General features: G+C 32.4%; 1 protein-coding gene across 3 annotated transcripts in view; it reads right to left on the bottom strand.

The window, feature by feature from the left end:
* The window catches only part of LOC132719182 (T-cell activation Rho GTPase-activating protein-like), a 52,567-nt gene extending 40,919 nt beyond the window's left edge, over positions 1-11,648 (bottom strand). The window contains exon 1 of one of the 3 annotated variants that reach the window (XR_009624181.1): positions 6,954-7,093. The gene's annotated coding sequence lies outside the window, so the exon portion shown is untranslated. Of the gene's footprint in view, positions 1-6,953; positions 7,094-11,524 lie in introns of those variants that run through there. The other 2 variants (XM_060702930.1, XM_060702933.1) reach the window with 2 other exon arrangements.
* Between the last annotated feature and the right edge of the window lie 1,209 nt (positions 11,649-12,857).

Consider the following 12,857-nt stretch of genomic DNA (forward strand, 5'->3'; position numbering starts at 1 on the left):
TCAAATCAATTTTCATATTCATATTAAAACATAATACAACTTATCACATACCTATACAGTTTTTTACTCAACTGATAAAACGATATGGCACATGCATGCATATACTTTGATGTAATGTGACATCAAAATGCTTTTAATTTATACACACATAGAATAAGTCACACTGTATTTTTGTTATGTGATAAATAGATGTTCAACCCAGTATGGAACCTACTCCACTCATTCAACATCCTCTATCAATGTTTATACAGCCATATATCTTAAATTTCAATAAAACATCATATTGCTAAAATGAATTAGATTATATATAATCTTTCTAGTTTTGAATTAAAATAATGCAAAGGGACTGTGAAGACTTCAACCTGGTATACATGGAGTGGAATCAAAATGTCCAGGTGTCATAACCTTAACCTTGTTAAAACAGAGTGATCAGCCTAAATTCCAACCAAGACTGCATAATGAGCCGCGTCACGACAAAACTAACATAGTGCGTTTGCGACCAGCATATATTCAGACCAGTCTGATCAGGATCCATGCTGTTCGCTTACCAACACTTTTACAAGTAGAGAAAATGATAGCAAACAGCATGGAACTTGATCAGACTGCGAGGATGCACAGGCTGGTCTGGATCCATGCTTGTTGCAAACGCACTATGTTGGTCTTGTCGTGACGTGGCTCAATTATATATATATAGCCTACATAGATCCTGCACATCTTTGTAGTCTGACCAAGCTCTATATTGAACGGCTGGCTAACTTGAAATTTTATTCTCCATATCACCAAAATTGATAGTGGACAGTTCCGAAAATTGAAGCTGGACAAGTCCATTTAATAAATTGTGTAGGCTATGGATAAAGATTTGAGGTCAGAGGTTAAATGTCTACTGGGCTTGATACACATGATATTTATTAAGTTGAAAAATCTTTCTAACATATGGATATTTATAATGAAAATATTACTGGAAGTGGTAGCTAAAGTCACCAATTGCTGTATACAAGGCATACTTTTCTAAATTACTCCCTGGCCGAGTCAGTGAACTTTATCCTCAGAGTGAAGGAATGTGACATTTTATTCAAAGTCATTAATATACATTTCCTATCCTGGAAACACGACCAAAACTGCCCATGATTATCCATGTATTTCAGGAAACAAGCCGTTTTAATAACTACCCTATCAAATATTTATTGTGACTATGAACGCATGGCATTTAAATGATGATGAAGAAATTGCTCGCTGAATATAATATCCAGATAATGTCAGTCAAGGTCACAACATGTACACAATAAGCATGATGACTGATATAGCACAGATAAGCAAAAATTTTCGTAGATTTTGCAGGTCCAGACTTTGACCAACCTGTAAAAAACATTTGTAATTATGAAATAAAGTCAACACTCTTATTGGTATCATGCAATAATATTTTTCATTTAACTTTTTTTGCAAACACCCAAGCTTTTCAAAATTTGAGAATTTCATCAAGGAAGCCATAAAAAAATTGAAATTAGTTAACAAACTTACATAACTTTTCATCTTTTGCTGATGATAGTAAACATATAACATGTAGATGTTCCATAAAATTCATACATTGCTTAAAAAAAGAAGAAAAAATGTTCCTGAAATTTTTAAAAAAAGTCAAAAAATTTTAACATTTTTATTTCCATTTCCTACTCCTAACCCTTTTGCTAATCCAATATTTCAGATAGACTGACTTAAATACACATGGACCGACAGAAACTCAAACAAACAGACCTATTGGACTAACGTATTATCACCCCATTCTAGTCAAACATCAAAAACGAACAAAAAAATCGTCCACAACACCATTTTCTTCCTCTGGAACTCGCCAAACTACTTTTTCAGTACAGTATACTATATATTTTTCCAATACTCATCAGGCGCAACTAGACAGGCACTATAAATAGATCTCAGATAAAAAATGGTAATATCTCCGAATATTAGTCAGCACTGCAAAACCTTCATCAGATAGACTGCTGTATGGCTGATGAATGGTTCTTACAATAATTTCATAACCTTCTTCCTGGGAAAACTGTTGCTAGCATTATATTTGGCTGGATGAAACTAGAGAGTGTTTTGCAATTACATAAGTTTAATTACACTTTCCCTGGTAATAAAACTTTGCAGGTAATTTCTGGCTTGTTAAAATTCAAAATCAATATCACAAATGTTAATGAGGATTATTTGCAATACCAAGACAAACATGAAAAAAAAAACTTCCTCAAAATCTGCATCGCTCTTTTGTGTAATGTATGTATAACTCATTTCCTATACGAAATGTTCTGTAAATGATATATCAGTTATATAACAGTTATTTAATTATTTCCAGCTAGAACCAAATGTGATTGTGATTAGCATTTGCCACCAGTATAGAGCCTTGTCAGTCTGCACATCTTTACAATCCAACCAAACTTTTTCTACACTGTTAACCTTACTCTATTCACTTAAGCCACCCTTAACCTTACATTACAGCCATAACCTTACATTACACCCTTATCCTTACATTACACCCTAAAACTTACATTACATCCTTAAATTTACATTACACCCTTAAACTTACATTATACCTTAAACTTACATAACACCCTTAACCTAGCCTTATACCCTTAATACTTATGTTACACTCTTAACTTTACATTACACCCTTAACTAAACATTACACCCTTAATACTTATGTTATGCCCCTAACCTTATAATGCACCCTAAATGTTACATTACACCTATAAACTTACATTACACTCTTAACCTTACATTAATACATCCTCAACCCTACATTACACCTATAATACATTACACCTTTAACCTTACATTACACCCTCAACCCTACATAACACCTATAAACTTACATTACACCCTTAACCTTACATTACACCCTCAACCCTACATTACACTAATTATACATTACACCCTTAACCTTACATTACACCCTCAACCCTACATTACACCTATAAACTTACATTACACTCTTAACCTTACAACCTTACATTACACCCTCAACCCTACATTACACCCATAAACTTACATTACACCCTTAATCTTACTTTACACCCTCAACCCTAAATTACACCAATAATACATTACACCCTTAACCTTACATTACACCCTCAACCCTACATTACACCAATAATACATTACACCCTTAAGACTTATTTCAAAAGTTTAAGAACCTTAACATAATAATAATGATACTACAATGTGAATGTTTCTAGTAAATGTATTGATTATTTCCATTAATTTTATTAGTAGTCTGTATTTCAGAAATCTTAATTCAAGATACATTTTTTCCCCACAAAGATAAATAATTCCTAAATTTCAAGGCCATATCTTTTATTTTCTATTCAATTCTTTATAAACACATAATATACCATTCCAAAAAGTAAAATCTGTCTCTTCTTGGGTGTTTTATAGGCAAAAAGGCAATTTTACTCTGAAATGCATTAAATGCCTGTGTGATTTCTGGAGGTATCTTGGAGAAGGAAAAAAAACAACAATAATTACATCACCTAAAAACTTCAATATTGACTTAAATTTATGGTTGGCATAGTGCTTAAAATAAATAAACTGTGCATTGTGACAACTATATCACCTTTAGTCTTAAATTATTTTTTTTCTTTATCTAATGTCTATAAATTTTAACAGTTCTTACTAGACAAACAGCAGTTGATCATTCTATACCTGTGAAACAAGTTCATGAACTGCATTAACTGTATCATGAAACTTTCACAGTCTAGTTCATGAATACTGAGAGGAAAAATGTTCATGAACTCCAGATCCATGAACACTACATATATTATGCATGAACATAACAAATGTTCAAATCCTGATTATTGCTTTTCGACTCGAATTATTTCGATTCCATTACTCAGGCTATTTGTGGTTTGTCTTCCATTTTTTTCAAAAAGTTTTAGCGTTTACATTACATGCATTCTGATTGGATAAGTGAGAACACATAACCAATGAAAGAAATGCTTGCTTAGATAATGTTTGTTTGATGTCAGAAAGGAGATATTTTAGGGAAAATGTTGACAAAGAATCTTAATAAGGCCAGGATGAATCAAGAATCAAGCCAACTGCTCTGAATCGTGGGTCAGCAAACTTGCGTGTAATTGCTTCTCTCCTAGTGCAAACTGTCATCATACAGTACAGATGAACGCTATTCTTGGCCTGCACGGGTCACATTGGTATCAAAATCTGTTGCTGCCAGAAGGCTTAGGGTTGTGAAGACAAAATAATTAAATATTCATAAACACTTTCACAAAGATACAAAACATAGATTTTCTGTTTTTGGACGAACAAAAAAATTTGAAAACTCTCAGTTGTAATAATTCTCACACTTTATCATTTCATAAAATAACCTGTACGAAAATATCTGGTGCAGACTATGATCAAGATGATGGGTCTTGTTCTATTCCGTTGTATTTCACAAGATTAATCACTCCGTGGTTGCTGATAATGCTCCAATTTTACAAGTTCATATCTATTAAAATACTTTCTATCAATTCTTGATATGTTAAGTACACTTTTATGATATGATGTAATATTTAACGCAATTGCACTCTGTCAAAATTCTGACGGAATAATAAAGGAATAAACAAGGGTTATTCAAGAAGTATAAATAGTTAATTACTTATACTGCACAATAATTATTATCTATAAATAAATATTACATCATTTTACACTATATAGTTCACCGACAATGCATTATGTGGTTATTTAATGTTGGTACATGAACAAAGGTTGTTTTAACATAAAACTGCTATCGACCCAGCACTATGACTATGTCGGAACATTCCAAATTCTTGCTACTCTGTTGTTATATAATTTTTGAACAACCCTCATATTTAAATAAATATGCTACTTACATGTAGTACTTAGTTGATGAAAAAAGAAAGACATAATTACTTTGTAATAAATTGTATCTACTCCTTAACTTAAAAGGGAATTTTTGGTGTGAAATTTTAATGTCACTGAGTGTAAAATGATTGTTTTTATGCTATTGAACAATATATAGTTAAAAATTTTAGTTTAAAAAGAAACATTCCTTAAAATGTTTTTTTACAAATAAAGGTCTGTTTTTTTTTTCTGTAGGACTCCACTGAAGGTTTTCTGACATAAAGGGACGTGAAGCTTTATTTTTTTCAAGATTTGTGCACCATTTGATGTAGGTCTGGATTTATACACAGTATATAAACAAGTCTACAAGAATTTAATTGAATCGGCAGAATTCAAGATGTAAACTTACAAAATTCTACAAGCACACAGAGAAATTTCATGCAGGCTGAACACGAGTGCACAGTAAAAGTCACCTTAACAGTCAAATTTAATGTTGTCTTTAAATGAATGTTTAACATGGTTTAAACCGCATTATACCCCTAAAGTTTCAAACGCATTTTCACTGCTGAAATGATGTCTCTAGTCCATTTCGTAATTATTTTAGCCATGCCTTGACTAGCCCAACAAATTGTGTGCCAGGGCTTTTTTATTATTAAGATGATAGTCGCCCTTCATAATTATCAATTTGTAAAATCGGTCAGTCTCGCAGTCGAAATATTGAGACAACACCTTGATCATCACTTTCATAAAAACAATCTTAGACATATCAGTGATAAGAAAAAGTTATCACTTTAATTTCTGCTCAGTTCACTTCAATTCAACCAAACCCATTCAACTCTCATTTTGAAATGAAAATATTAATAATCTATCAGCCTTTTGAAATAAATATATATATATAATTTCGATATAATACAAAATTTCTGTTACGGGTAATTAAGCATTTGAACTGAACAAAAAATCAGAGTTTGTTTTATAATGTTTGTGGTTTTACTTGGTTATACATCCTTAAGTGGTAAGTCCCTCCCTCTGGTCAGTGACTATACAATTCTTAGTGAATTAACAAGTTATTAATGAGGATTTTTATGTAAAAAATTCGTTATTACCTACATAAATATGTCAGAACAAAAACATGTTATACTCTCAATTTTCAATGAGAGGTGGTACTACATTTGAAACTGAGTGGGCTGGCTAATTTAACTTTAATCATTATTTCGGAACGAATAATGTAATCGAATCTATATCATTGTACACATATTTTAATATGGCTAGTTATCTTTATTTTATTCCTGAATAAAGTCTATATAAGATCAAAGCACAGAAGGCGCTGAATTTGTTTGGGTCTCAGAATGTCAGAAAGGTGAAGGTTGTGAGATTATAAACCAATTTTTTTTGTATAGTGCCACCAATGCTTTCAAGTGTTTTAACTGTAGTAAATTGGCTAAAAGACTAATTGCAACACTGATATTCAATTCAATGTTTATTTGACTTAAACAATTTTTTAAAAAATGAGTTGCCTAAACTGGGATTTGAACTCCAGACCTCTCGATTCCTAAGCGAGCGTGCAAACCCCTCGGCCACGGTGAAGTTATATGTAAATGGTCTGCAGAAAACCATATTATTCTAAATTAGGGTTTGTAACTCTTATTATTTCCACGCTAGACCTGTTGTTTAACACAGATGTAAATAATCATGGAGCTTACTTTAAGCATGTATATCTATAAAGATTTAGAATAAAACAATATTAGAAATCTTCGACCATTCGGGAACAATTTTGCTTGAAAATGAATGCGTCTGTCATTTGACAATCTTTACGCAGTGATCTCCCCTATATTTTTCGGCGTTAGTGTACATATAAAGGGAAGTAACCGCTTCAAAAAAGCGGACTACTTTTGGCGTTTGCAATTAACAGCATCAGGGTCTGAAATTTCGCTACCATTATTTGTTTGGTCTGACCTCCTAAACAAATAAAAATATATTCAATATTTCAACAAAACTATGTCTTATCTAACATGCAAAAAAATTCTGAATAACTAGCCCTGACATAAACTTAAATACACATCATTCAAAAAAATATTTTCATCTTACCAATTTCTATATCAACTTACCAATCAAAGAAAGTTGAGAACTTTGGGTGGTGTTTTTTTTTTTAATTATCCAGCCAGCAAACTAATCCCATAAACTTTCTCACAGCATTTAACAATAGGTTCCAGTTAACTTTTCTTTACCCCACTCAAACACTTAAAAAACAAACAGTTAATAATATCCTTCCAACAGTTAAAGATTTAGCTGAGAAAAAAAAACCCACTTCAAACTTTCTCGCATCTGAAGCCTACAAACAGCTGCGAGAAGCTTTTTTACCAGCAGTATACTAGTACTATTTGTACCTTCGAAAACTGGTAAGAGCCACATTCCACGATTCCCTTCAAAAACATCTGTGCGAACCTCGGATGAAAAAAACACAACTTCTGCCTGCTATGGAGAGAAAAAACAAACACTTTTGATGCCTGAGAAAACTTGCAAAAGTATTTCAGAAAATGCCATTACTTTGCACCTATGCATTGTTTTAATCATGTGTCTAGAAATGCCACTGTTAATGAAAATCGGTTATCACAATTTTTGTACATTGAATCGGCTGATTAATTTTGCAGGGACTTGCAAAATACTGGTGGATTAAACAGGAATATATATATATGATATTTTGATATAAAAAATTCAACATCCCAATGATTTTTAAACCTGTAAGGAATCTTTAAAGTTACCAACAACAACTACATTATTATAACCTACAAGTGTACAGTCCTCATGACCAAACATGAAATGAACAATTCATTAACGTTAAATTACAGACCTTGACCTTTGATCATGTCACCTCAAAGTGGGTGTGGCAGTTGGGGGGCTCATCATGGTGCGAGTACCTGTCAAGCTTGGGGCTGTTGATACAATGATTTCACTGTTGAAGTTGACAAGTTAAAAGTTTACAACAAACAGATAGACCAAAAACAATATGTCTCCCTGACCTATCAATTAATCGGTGGGCATTTTTGATCCCACAAGCAAAATTTATACATCTTTATAAATGTTATACCTGCAAAATGCTCTGAGCCTCTTAGCATTCTTTTTTTTCCGAGCTTTTCATATTTTTGTACCCCAATTTGTGACCATTTTTAAGACCAATGGCATGACCTTATAACATAAGTAAGAGTTTAAATACAATTCTATATTGTAACATCCTATAACTTATAAGTAACCTGCAAAAAATGTAAGGAATAATAAAGTGGTGTTACAGAGCAGGAGAGTATTATCTTTAAAATTTATCTTCTTTTTTTTTAATTTCATTTAAAAACACTGAGATTAAGTATTAAAAGCAAATGAACTACTTTACCTGCTTTAAAATTTGGTTTCCAATCAATTATACTTGTCTATATTAAGGACATTTTAAACACTTTAAAAATATATGATTATAGTTGGGGGGGGGGGGGTCAGTGACCTAATACATAAACTACTTTGAGTTAACCAGAGACTGCATTCCATACAACATTTCTTCAATTGTAACAAAAACTACTCAATAAATGTTGGTGGCTGCCAATTTCTAGCTCTATAAATAGCTTCAGAAAGCAGATCAGCAGGTCAGAATATTTTCTGGTACAATATATTTGCTTCAGATATACTCTAAGCAGTTTAATCTCACTGAAATATCAAAGCACAGAAAAGACAAAAATGAAGGAGAAATAAGCAGTGTTATTAATAAATTTTGCTTTTTCTAGTAATCACTATTTTGAAACAATGTCTAATGTAGCAAAAGCAAAAATGACAGTCAATTTAATGGCATAAATTCAATACCTACTCCGCTGCCAATGTGAAAGTCTTTAGAAGCAAGTTTGAAGCCCTGCTGAGCGGCGGCAAATTGAAACATTTTCATTTCCTGGTCTCAGTGTACAGAATTAATTGCATAACCCTAAGTTTTAGGTGTGAAATCAAATAAACGTCACATACTAGAAATTTTATTGTAGCCGCAATGTGGAGTCTTAAAATTCAAAGTTTCAACATTCAACAGTTGATTTTTTTTACTGATATTACAGCAGCAAATTTATTGTTCACTCATGGTGGAGTCTGAAATTTCAAAGTTTTCAAATGCCATCCAAGGCATGACAGGCAAAATAATCCCACTGTTGATGCCAAACTTTATTCAACTATAAAACAAAATGGAAATTTCACTTTTTTTACCCTGGTTTATTTGACTTGCTCTACTATGAACTTGTCCATTGTTAAATGGGTTAATATGGGAGATTCTGATAACAAAATAATAAAAATTATTACTGGTACCAGCCCATACAGCTCAATTAGTCAGAAATTGTGAGACTTTTAATGTTGACATTATGGGTTCAATTCCCAGACTGGCCAACTAAAACTTTTACAATATCTCCATTGTGACTTTAAATCGAGGTCCTGTGTATGAGTGCTTAAACACTTGGTAAGCTAAAGAACTAAGAGAAGCTTCTGAAATTGGGGCATCTTTCTGTATCTTGCACTATCCTCCAAAATTCTCTTCTGGAGGACTCACCCAAAGGGGCAACCAGTGGTGGGTATAAACTCAAACACACACATTATAACTAGTCAGACTGATCAGGTGTGTGTGAGTTGACTGGTGACAAAGGCAACTGGCATTCAGAGGGTTAAAGTTTTAAGAGCCATTGCTTAACCTACTGAATTTCTTAAATGGATTTCTCAAACTTTCATTTTGGAACTGTACATTACCAATTTCAGGGATATCAAGATGAAAATTCTAAGTTAGTAAATCAAAAGTATAAAGCTGGGTCAAACTGCACAGAATAATGTGCATCCTGGCCTAGCTCTATACAGTGACTTACTACACCACCAACAAGCCCTAATATCACTAATGATTCCGACATGGTAACCCCTTAAGTAAGAAAATTGTGCCATAACAAAGTCTAACATCCCAATTTTTGTACTTTGAAACTCTGAACGCTGTAACAGTTATATATTCAATTTTTCAAGCTGTTAAAAGATGATAATCTATTTTTTGCTCTAGCTGCTATTTTTGAACAATGTACAGGTTCAAGTAAAACATCATGTCATAATAGGTTCCTAATTGCCTAGAAAATTTACAGGTAATTGGTACATACTGAGACTTTAACTTTACAAGTGTTAAATACAGAAACATCCAACAACAAAAATTCTGATATTCTACTAAGGTAACCTTTCCCACAAAGGGCCATAATAGCCCTTTAGGCTGAATAAAGGTCTGGGACTTCTTTTGTCCCATGCTCAGTGAGCATAATATTAACTCTATGAAGGAAGGTTAAAAAATAAAAACGAAATGCGAAATGCAAGGAGCCTACATACCATATAGATAATAATAAAAGTCAATAACATTGTAAATCTATTTTTAGTGCAGCAAGAGACCTTTGCAAAATCCTCCTTCTCATAAAATAGAATCAAAATTAACTTTAGCTCTTCTGAAAAAAATTATCAAAATCTGTAACTGCGATCAAAATATAGAATCACTTTCAAAATTTTAACAAAGATAAAACTTTGATTAATCACAAGGTATTATGATGCACATGTGCTGCAGTGCACCATTCATAATTTCTTACAGCAAAATTGCTGATATGCCAAAATTACCCTCAAGCATCCGTCTTTAAATAATAACTCTTGCAGGTGAACACTTTGACATATGCAGAGGGAATTTCTGTTATCAGCAGGTTGAAAAATACATGTTCGTAATTAACGCGGGTATCCCTGGTGCGTGGCAATATCATACGGGCCAAAAAGCTACTTAGCATCTTCTGAACTTTTCGGAGAAAACTTTCCAAACACTGAACACGGCTTTTGCATAATTGGACTCGTAGCACTTTGAATACTTTCTAGTACAAATATAATTTCTACAGTCTTTCTTCTTGTCTGAGTTATTTCTTTGTGATTACTCAACAGTTTTGTTGCGGCTTTTTTTTTTTTTTGGCTACATTCCTCAAGAGAATACTGGCTTTTAGCAGAGGCCTAAATAATTTACCATTTGTTACAGATTTTCTACACAATGCAGAAAGATGTTTTACATTTTTCTCTGTAGCTATATATAATCATTGTATTCTTTCTATATCTAATCTGGAATCATCTATTATTTAAGAGGGAGACTTTTACATTTTCAAAAATTAGGTTTAAACTCATTTATTCCACGAGATTCAAACTGGCAAACGTAAGTCAGCAAATCAAAATGAAAAAGGTTTTTAATGGCTTATACTTAAATTCTAAGAATACCTTGCAAGCTGAATTTTGTTTCAACTTATAACCTGCTACAACTGTGATTACCCTTTGCCACTCATATAGAGCTTTGACCAGGCTTCATATCAATGCAATCTGACCATACTTTATAATCTTGATAGCTCAATTTTTTTGTATTTAACTTTGAAGGTTATATGGGAGAAGACAATCAGTTTTAGCAACTGTTACAGTTATGCCAAAAATGTGAATTTTTCTCCTTTATGAAATATGATATTAGTTATTACCCTGTGTGATATTTACAAAACAAAAAATATAATGTGGCCTGAACATAAAATTACCCCTATCTAAACACAGGTATACACCCTCTTCAACTATCTGAAACCTCCATCATAAAACAGTGATAAAATGCATATAAAAAAACATAACTGGTACATACAATATATGTCAACTTCTTCATGTTGTTTTCAAACCTGAACTTCCTAGTGTAGCAATTATTAAAAAAAAATATCCAAGAACTTCACAAGATCGAGTATTTTCCTTTCCCATACATGTGTATGACTGTATTTATAGCTAAATAAACTGTCATTTAATAAATGCAAACCACTAGCCGCTAATACTATATGGAAATCAGATATTTAACATAATTACCAAGTACACTTCAGACCCAAAGTGCTCCCAATTATACCAAATTAATGCTATCCAGTCTATAAGTGGCTGCAGGTCAAAGTTCACTAAAATTGTCCAAATTACACTTAAACATCAGTCCTGACTGAACAATACCAAATTTGACCAAATTAAAATATACTTTCTATACAGAACGATGTAAATTAGTACAGATTTTCACTACTGATACATGGTTTACGTTATCGTTTTGTGTTGTAATCAAAATACGGTCAAACAAGTAAGTGTGCCAATAACCTCTTATGGCAATAATTATTATTTTCCCATTGACATAATTCTGCCCTTAAGGGAAAAACTTTTTGAACGATGTCAGTGTATTTAACTAATGTACCATTTTAACTACAAGTAAAAATTTTATTACAAATGAACATATCTTACACTTGAATGGAGCCCCTAAAGCCATATAGTACTGGAGACATTAACCTGGCTGAAAAAGTGTAGATGGATCACTTTCTGTCAAACATAAAAGTTGATTTCATAATCATTATTATTCAACACAAATTGGATAAGTTAATTTTTAACCTTTTAATTTAAGGGACTTCACCAAGGTTTTTTGACATGACCAGACTAAAAATAATTTTCGATATAGACGTTCCATTGTCCGGACCAACTGTTACAGCTTGTGAGCAAAATATCAATCATTTGCTCAACCTGTTTTCCCAGAATAATTATTCAAGTTGCGAAAAATGACCCAAATTGGATAGCATTGGATAACACTTTTCAACTGGGCTAAAAATAGCACAAAAAATAAGAATTTCAATTATTTCTGAATACATTTCTTAATCATCTTTTGTATATCTTTCTGTGTTAAGTGTCCAAACTGATCTATGTAAGAAATTCAAATTTTATGTTTTTTTAGACTTTTAACCTCAGTGGAGTTCCTTTAAAATAGCAAATCACATTTGACCTTCAGTCTGCTAGCCCCAAAAGATTCTACCCAGCACATCAGTAAGTCAGTAGATATTTTGAAATTTTTCTGGGCGATGAGTCATAAATCTTTGTCTAGATTGGAAAAGGGACTTGTCCATTCAATGTATTTAGCACGGTAAGAGTTAATTAAATTTTTTTTTCAAAATTCTTGAAATAAT

The sequence above is a fragment of the Ruditapes philippinarum genome, unplaced genomic scaffold, assembly GCF_026571515.1.
Source record: "Ruditapes philippinarum isolate M1 unplaced genomic scaffold, ASM2657151v2 ctg1158_1_1_1_1, whole genome shotgun sequence".
NCBI lineage: Eukaryota > Metazoa > Mollusca > Bivalvia > Venerida > Veneridae > Ruditapes > Ruditapes philippinarum.